This window comes from Bidens hawaiensis, unplaced genomic scaffold (genome assembly GCF_021521415.1).
Source record: "Bidens hawaiensis isolate Kalapana, Puna unplaced genomic scaffold, B.hawaiensis_p1.1 tig00002273_1, whole genome shotgun sequence".
NCBI lineage: Eukaryota > Viridiplantae > Streptophyta > Magnoliopsida > Asterales > Asteraceae > Bidens > Bidens hawaiensis.
Window position 1 is genome coordinate 1,351,662 of NW_027491121.1, and position 8,606 is coordinate 1,360,267.

Sequence of the window (8,606 nt, forward strand, 5' to 3'; positions counted from 1 at the left end):
TCAAACAAAACGTATAGAAACAACGAATGGTGTCTGTAACACGTCGTAAATAGTATTAAATAAACGAGAATTATATATATAATAAACGAATGATACGAATACATCGAAACATCAAATGAGTCGGTTGACGAACATAAAATACATAATACAAAACTATATATATATATATATATATATATATATATATATATATATATATATATATAAAACAAAACCGAAAATTTGAAACGGGTCGGATTTTCGGGTTTGAAAAGTAACGAATGTTACATGTAGCAAACGCGGTTACAGTATTAGCATGGTTGAGAAATCTATTGCTAGAATTACATTTACCTCTTAATCGAGCTTCAGTTGTTTATTGTGATAATGTATAGGCGGTTTATCTTTCGGGCAATCCTGTGCAACATCAGCGTACTAAACACATTGAGATTGATATTCATTTCGTAAGAGAACAAGTTCGCTTGGGAAGAATTCGAGTTTTGCATATCCTGCACCATATCAGTACGCTGACATTTTTACGAAAGGTGTACCTCGTCCGCTCTTCGAAAGTTTCAGATCCAGTTTGAGTGTGCTAGCGGCTCGAACTACGAGGGGGTATTAGAATAACAAAATAAGAGATATATTAAGATAGATATTAGAGAATCTTTTAAACGTTTATGATTACCTCTTATGGTTTATATTTATCTCTTTCTTATGTATCTTCCCTATTTAAAGGGATTTGCTAATTACATTGGGTGGGTTTCTTTCCTATTTACTATTACTTTGTTGGTGTTGGTTATCAAATGTTTTTCACTTTGTAGAATTTTGTGAATGTTGGTTTTACTTTTTAGAACTCCAGCTCACCTCTTTGAAAGATATTGGTACCGCTAGACTCTTTGATGAATGTTAATTTTATACTTTATTTCAATAAGTATCACAAAAATGAATTTGTCATTTTATATATTAGTGGTATTAACTCATAACAGTGTGCTAGCAAAGAGAATAATGCTATAACTAAAGTACAAAAGTTAGTTGAGTCGTACAATATAACTTTAATACATACACTATCTGAAAACAAAACCTTGCTATGCATAAAACATATTTCTTCTTGCACATTAAGTTAACATTATTTAAACGAAAAAGAAAAAAAAACATGCAAGACCACTTTTAGTGTGTTGGTTCATCATCAGACCAGTCACCATTTGTGTTTGGTGGATACCACCTGCGTGAAGGGTAACGCGGGAAACGACTTCGAGGTGCAAATCGTCTCCAAGTACGTGGTATTGGTTTGTATGGGATAGTTATCGGTCTATGTTTCTTAATGTGTGGTGGCGTAAAGGTTGGAATATTAGGTGGTTGATCCTTGGTGGGTGGTGGAATTCGAGCGGGAGTTTGTGGTGGTTGTATATTAGTTGGTGGCATGGCAGTTGGAGCGTGTGACGGTTGATTGCCACTTGTTGGTGGCATGTCAACATGAGGTTGTGGCGGTTGATCGTTGTTTGGTGATGGCATGTCAACCGGAGTTTGTGGTGGCACGTTGGTGGGAGTTTGTGGCGGTTGATCGTCATTTGATGGTGGCATTTCTGTTGGAGTTTGTGGCGGTTCATCGTCACCTGGTGGTGGCATGTCTGCTGGAGTTTGTGGCGGTTGATGGTTATTTGGTGGTGGCATGTCTGCAGGAGTTTGTGGAGGTTGATCGTCACTTGGTGGTGGCATGTCTGCAGGAGTTTGTGGCGGTTGATCATCACCTATTGGTGGCATGTCTGTAGGAGTTTGTGGTGGTTGATCGTCACTCGGTGGGGGCATGTCTGTTGGAGTTTGTGGCGGTTGATCATCACTTATTGGTGGTGGAACGTCAACAGGATTTTGTGGCGGTTGATCATCATCATTTGGCGGGGGCATGTCAACAGGAGTTGGTGACGGTTGATAGTCATTTGGCGGTGGCACGTCAATAGAAGTTTGTGGTGGTTCATCGTTAGTCGATGGAGGCATGTCAACGACAGTTTGTGGTGGTTGATCATCATTTGGTGGTGGCATGTCTATGGGAGTTTGTGGTGGTTGATCATCATTTGATGGTGGCATGTCTATGGGAGTTTGTGGTGGTTGATTGTCAGTTAAGGGTGGCATGTCAATGGGATTTGGTAGTGTTTGATCGTCATTTGGCGGTTGATCTTCAATGGGAGTTTGTGACGATTGGTCATCACTTGGTGGTGGCATGTCAACAGGAGTTTCTGACGGCTGATCGTCACTTGGTGGTGGCATGTCAACTGGCCTTAGTGGTGGTTGATCCTCGAATGGTGGATCATCAATCGGGTCTATCATAGGTGGTGGTTGATCAACTGGTGGTGTTACGTCAATTACAGGTTGTGGAAATTGATCGTCACTTGGTGCAGGCGTGTCAACAGGAATTTGTGATGATTGGTCGTCACTTGATGGTTGCATATCAATTGGGCTTTCTTGTGGTTCATCATCCTTCATGGGTGGATCGTTAATCGGATCTACTATAAGTGGTTGCTGATCTTCTGGTGGTGTTATGTTAATGGGGGGTTGTGATAATCGATCGTCACTTGGTGGTGGCATGCCAGCGAAAGTCTGTGGTGGTTGATCATCAATTGGCGGTGGCGCCATGTCAATTGGTTCTTCCTCAAAAGGTGGATCGTCAATCGGATCTACTATAGGTGGTTGTTGATCGTCTGGTGGTGTTATGTCAATGGAAGGTTGTGGCAATCGATCGTCACCTGACGGTGGCATGTCAACGGGAGTTTGCGGTTGTTGATCATCAAATGGTGGTGGTGACATGTCAATTGGTTCCTCCTCGAAAGGTGGATCGTCAATCGGGTCTATTATAGGTGGTTGTTGATCAACTGATGGCGGTATACTGACTAGATTATGTAATGGCGACGACACAACAGGAAATACGGGTTTTCTAACTTGGTGATAGATTGGTGGGAAAAGGTTAGCTAAGGAAGGGTTGGAGGATGATATAACTAAACTAAGAAGTAACACTAGAAAGTGTATACGACTCATTTTTGTATGTCTTTGTTTATTGAAGAAACTTGCTTGCAGAGATTGTATTTTAAAGTGTAGATTAACCTTGAAAATATGCTACCTTATATCAAGCCCATGTGAGAGTTATGGTACCAAACACTTGAACCAAAAGTTTAGCCGATGGTCCACAAAAAATGCACTTGGGACGAATGATGGTTCCATGCATATATAATTGATAAAAAATGCGAAGGTATAGGCTAAATCCAACAGGAACTAATAAACACTTTTCTCTATATAATTATATACACTAAAAACGTCTTCATATTGTCTATTTGACTGGCCAGTTATGGATAGGACTAGTTAAATTGTCAAACCAAATTCGTAGTTGGATCGGACTTAAAAAAAATTATTGTAAAATTTAATTTACTGATTCACTTGGTATAAAAAAGCTCCATATTTTGTTATATCAAAACTTGATTGATATTATATTGAAATTTTATATTCACCTCCAAACATAAAAGTTATTTTTTATGCTATTTGTTTTTTAAACCGGTCCAACAAGGTAAGTCGGTCAATTTGATGGCTAGTGAAAAATGAACAATGATCATGCTGACTCAATTAAGTGTGTATAATACTAAGTAGCTGAGATTAAGAAATAATAATTATGTTGTAATTAATTAAAAAAATACAAATTTTCACGACTAAAAGTTATTCTAGACATTCACATGCTTGTATGTCCATGGTACGGGTCCAATTAAATTGTACTTTGATTTTCACACAGTTATAAGATTAAATATATTTACAAGTATTTATTAACAAATAAATGGAATAAAACCAATTAAGTATTGGAAAAACATATGAATGCCCGACTCAATAGAATTAGTTAAATAAAAGAAATTCATTGATCTTTGCATGATACAATTTTGGTTGAGAAGATATTGTGAATGAGTCGAAATGCTAGAATCTTAAGCTATTGCCTTATAGGAAAATAAGTTTTATTAAGTTAAGATTCCAAGTTTTAATTTCGATTTCGATTTTTGAACTTTCGAGCTTCAATTTGAATTCGACTTTATGGTTTCCAGTTCGATTCGATATGAAATTCGTATTCGAAATACATATGCAAATTTTATTTATTATATGTAGATTAAACAGACAAAACATCAGTGTAGACATGGGTCAAATGTCAGTCACATACAGGGGACCATTATAGTCTAAACCAGGCAATAAGAAGAAAAACAATGCATTTTTGGAACATCAAGATGAATATCAAACCAATAAAGTTTACAACATTTGTGGTTCACCATCTTACATCAACACTCGAAATGACACATTAAAATTAACTTAGCAAAAATCCAATTCACGAGATTAGGTTTCTTACAAAATCTTGAATAATACAACCAATAGACGCATATGATGAACCACCCTCTGTCACCGTGGATCTACTTTTCACACTAATTTCTTTCACTTTCTTTCTAACTTCATTATCCTCCATCACTCGTCTTATCCCACTTTCTATCTCCTCACCTGTCACAACACCAACTATATTAGCCTTAGGAGTGTACACGTCCTTCCTATAATCCAACTTTATCTCCACCGCCAATCCCAACTCCACCACCAATTGAAATGCATTCATCTGTTGTTCGGTATACATCAGCCATGTTGCCGACGGTATGCCGAACCATATACTTTCCAATAAAGAGTTCCACCCGCAGTGGGAGACGAACCATCCCACTGCATTATGAGCCAACACCGCTGTTTGTGGGGCCCACCCTATCACTTTCACTATTCCACATGTTCGTTCCATAAACCCTTTCGGCAACACCACACTCGGATCCTCATACTCGCCAGGGACCCTTGACGTTTGATCTGATGGAGGTCGACGTAGGGACCATACGAACCGGTGTCCACTTTGCTCTAATCCACGTGCTATCTCCTTCACTTGGACCTCATCAAAACTTCCCATACTCTCAAAACACAAAAACACAACTGAGGAAGGCGGTTGACTATCCAACCACATAATGACATCATTGTCAAAGGACTTCTCGACACTAGAGCCACCTTCTAGGTTGAGTATGGGTCCCGCCGAATAAACCGGCGGGATGCTGATGTCAGCAGACAATGACTCCATCGCGTATGTTTCTAGTTCCAAGAATGTATTAACCATGATTGCTTTGACCTCTCTAAGTTTCCGGACAAGACTTCAAAACAGAATCCAATCCTTCTCTTGTATGTACTAGACACCAAAAGGTTTTGGTTGGCAGCGATTTGACCAAACTTGGAACCGATATCACGGTATCCAAGTTGCTTAGCTTAATAACGACTTCGTTCATATCATCACAGAGTGTTTGAATATGAAATTTAAATCCAAGAAAAGCAGCATTAGAAGTGAAGAACATGTAGGTTGGAATATTAAACTCTTTGGCCACATCTATCATGCAAAACATGTCAATGACAAACCCGACGACCCGTCTCGAACCTGATTGGCTTATCATGTTAGCCACAACATTTTTAACAAATATGCATTGACTAGGGATGAATTCACTAAAGAAATACATGGGAGATTTGGGGTCAATTGATGGGGTTTCATCTTGAGGGAGTTGAATAAAGGATATGCGATCATTCATGGTGTTTTTAGCTAATGAATCGATGTAGGTGGTGATAGACGGGCCAGAACTTGATCCGGGTGGTTTTATGAGAAGGACGGTTATGGCGAGACGTTGATCGCGATTCACAAGTAATTTTGCGATCTGGATGGTGGACATGATATGACCAAGTCCGGGGGGAAGTATGAATATTAGCTCTGCAACTGTATTCGCCATGTTTTGGTTCATGAATGGTTTCTTTGGAGTCTTTATTTTTATGCTTATCTACCACAAGGACCATTTTGTACATCACATTAGTGGCGTCCAAATATAGGCCATGAATGGTCACATACCTCACTACTGGACCATCGTCATTTCACATCACAATTTCCCACCATATAAATATAACACAAGTGATGAAGTCAAAACAAAAAGAGAATGAGCCCACAACTTAAAAAAAGGGAATTATAATTTAAAATAGCACTTTACAATTTAAGCAACCTCCTAATTAAAAGTGCCGCTATACAGGTTTCCTAGTTAGACCGATTAAAAAAAATAGTAATTAAAAGCAATGTTTTCATAACCGGATCGGTCGTCGAACCGGAGAGGCTACCGGGTCACCGGTTCAACCGGTCGAACCTGTCAGACCGGCCTAATAATTTCGGGAAAAAAAATGACGGGAATAGCTGAAAAAAAGTTTTTAGAAAAAAAAATATTTTTTTCATATAAAACCGATTCAACCGGCCGGTTCACTGGAGCCGAGCAAACATCACATAATCGGACCGGTCGGTGGACCGAATCCCGGTCGAACCGGTACGACCGGCCGGTCCAGTCCGGTCTCAACAACATTGATTAAAAGTGCTGCTATACATGTTTCTTGATTAGACACTTAGGGCTAGTCTTTTAATGGTCATTAAAATATCATTTCTTAATGGTTCATAACCTCTTAATTGTTAGACAATTTAAGGGGCTGTTTGTTTACATTTGAATGGAATCATTCAGATGGAAACATCTGATTCATTCAGACTGTTTGGTTCCAAACAGACAAACATCTGAATAGTTAAAATTAGGTATGAATCATTCAGACTCATGTTGAAGCTGAATGGGACGGAGACTTAGGGGCCATTTGGTTCATTCAGATATGAATGAGTCAGATCTGAATGAGCCTCTGTCTCATTTAGCAACAACAATAAGGGGCTGTTTGTACATCTGAATGGAACCATTCAGATGTAAATATCTGATTCATTCAGATTTCAGACTGTTTGGTTCCAAACTAAAAAACATCTGAATGGTTAAAATTAGGTCTGAATCATTCAGACTCATTGTTGTTGCTGAATGGGACAGAGCCTCATTTAGATCTGAATGAACCAAACAACCCCTAAGTCTGAATGATTCAGACCTAATTTTAACCATTCAGATGTTTTTCTGTTTGGAACCAAACAGTCTGAAGTCTGAATGAATCAGATGTTTACATCTGAATGGTTCCATTCAAATGTAAACAAACAGCCCCTTATTCAAGATTGACTCATTTAGATCGGAATGAACCAAACATCCCCTAAGTCTAAATGGTTAAGAGACAACCTTTTAATGGTTAAAAGGTTGTCTCTTAACCATTAAAACTTAAGATCAATTCTTAACCATTAAGATGTTGTCTCTTAATCTATATATCTTACTAATCTATTAAATCAATACAATTCTTCCACATGTTGTAACACCCTTGGAAAACACAACATCGTCCCACTCTTAGGCTATCACACATCGGTCGTGGACAAGAGAGATCCTTGGTTCATAAGTAATGTCCTGCCTCTTAACATCACCAACGCGTTTTGGGCAACCAAAAACAAATCCGTGAGCTCTTCGTGGGCAGAGCGGACAATATTGGTGGTACGAGAGGCCGGGGTGTTACAGGTGGTATCAAATCCACTCCTGTGCCGTTCGGGATGATGGGACATGCCTCATCGAGGACGATGAGCCCAAAGGGGGATTGTTTGTAACACCCTTGGCAAACACAACATCGTCCCACTCTTAGGCTATCCCACATCGACCGTGGACAAAAGAGATCCTTGGTTCATAAGTAATGTCTTGCCTCTTAACATCACCAACGCGTTTTGGGCAACCAAAAACAAATCCATGAGCTCTTCGTGGGCAGAGCGGACAATATTGGTGGTACGAGATGCCGGGGTGTTACAGGTGGTATCAGATCCACTCCTGTGCCGTTCGGGATGATGGGACACGCCTCATCGAGGACGATGAGCCCAAAGTGGGGTTGTTTGTAACACCCTTGGCAAACACAACATCGTCCCACTCTTAGGCTATCCCACATCGGCCGTGGACAAGAGAGATCCTTGGTTCATAAGTAATGTCATGCCTCTTAACATCACCAACGCGTTTTGGGAAACCAAAAACAAATCCGTGAGCTCTTCATGGGCAGAGCGGACAATATTGGTGGTACGAGAGGCCGGGGTGTTACAAATTGAATTACACTCATGGACCATTGTTTCTAGTGTAAAGAACCCTTATGTGTTTTTCACAAGTTTTCATGGAATTGTATGGTTTTTATGTAGTATTTAAACTGTGTGAACTCACCAACTATTGAGTTAGTTGACTTTATTTTATATATATGCTACAGGTACTTATATTAGAGGATGAAATGGCGAAAGACACTAGAAGTTAGATTATTTAAAGAATAAACAAGAAGATGTGTTTCATTATTTCTCCTTTATATTTGTCTTATTGAACAACTTGTGTACTTGAGATTTGAATGAATTAATGATATTATTGTCACTTAATAGTGTCACATGTGTTTTGGGCAATCTATACGTCACACCCGGGTGTATTCCGCTTTAGCCGGGGTGTTATAGATTGGTATCAGAGCCGTGACTATAAGATAGGAAATTAGACGTAGTGTTCTAGTTAGTTATAGTTTATTTGCTTATTTGTTTAGGTTGCATGATTAGAAAATTTTGTGGTCCTTATGTGATTGTTCATTGCACTTGCTTAATATTTTATTGTCAATTCATTCGCGCCTCATGTACACAAAGCACACACAAGTCCAAGGCT

The 8,606-nt window shown here is 39.2% G+C and overlaps 1 pseudogene; it reads right to left on the reverse strand.

Annotated features, from left to right (window-relative positions):
* Positions 1 to 4,256: 4,256 nt before the first annotated feature.
* Positions 4,257 to 5,816, reverse strand: LOC143614327 (anthocyanidin 3-O-glucosyltransferase 2-like; annotated as a pseudogene).
* Positions 5,817 to 8,606: the final 2,790 nt, after the last annotated feature.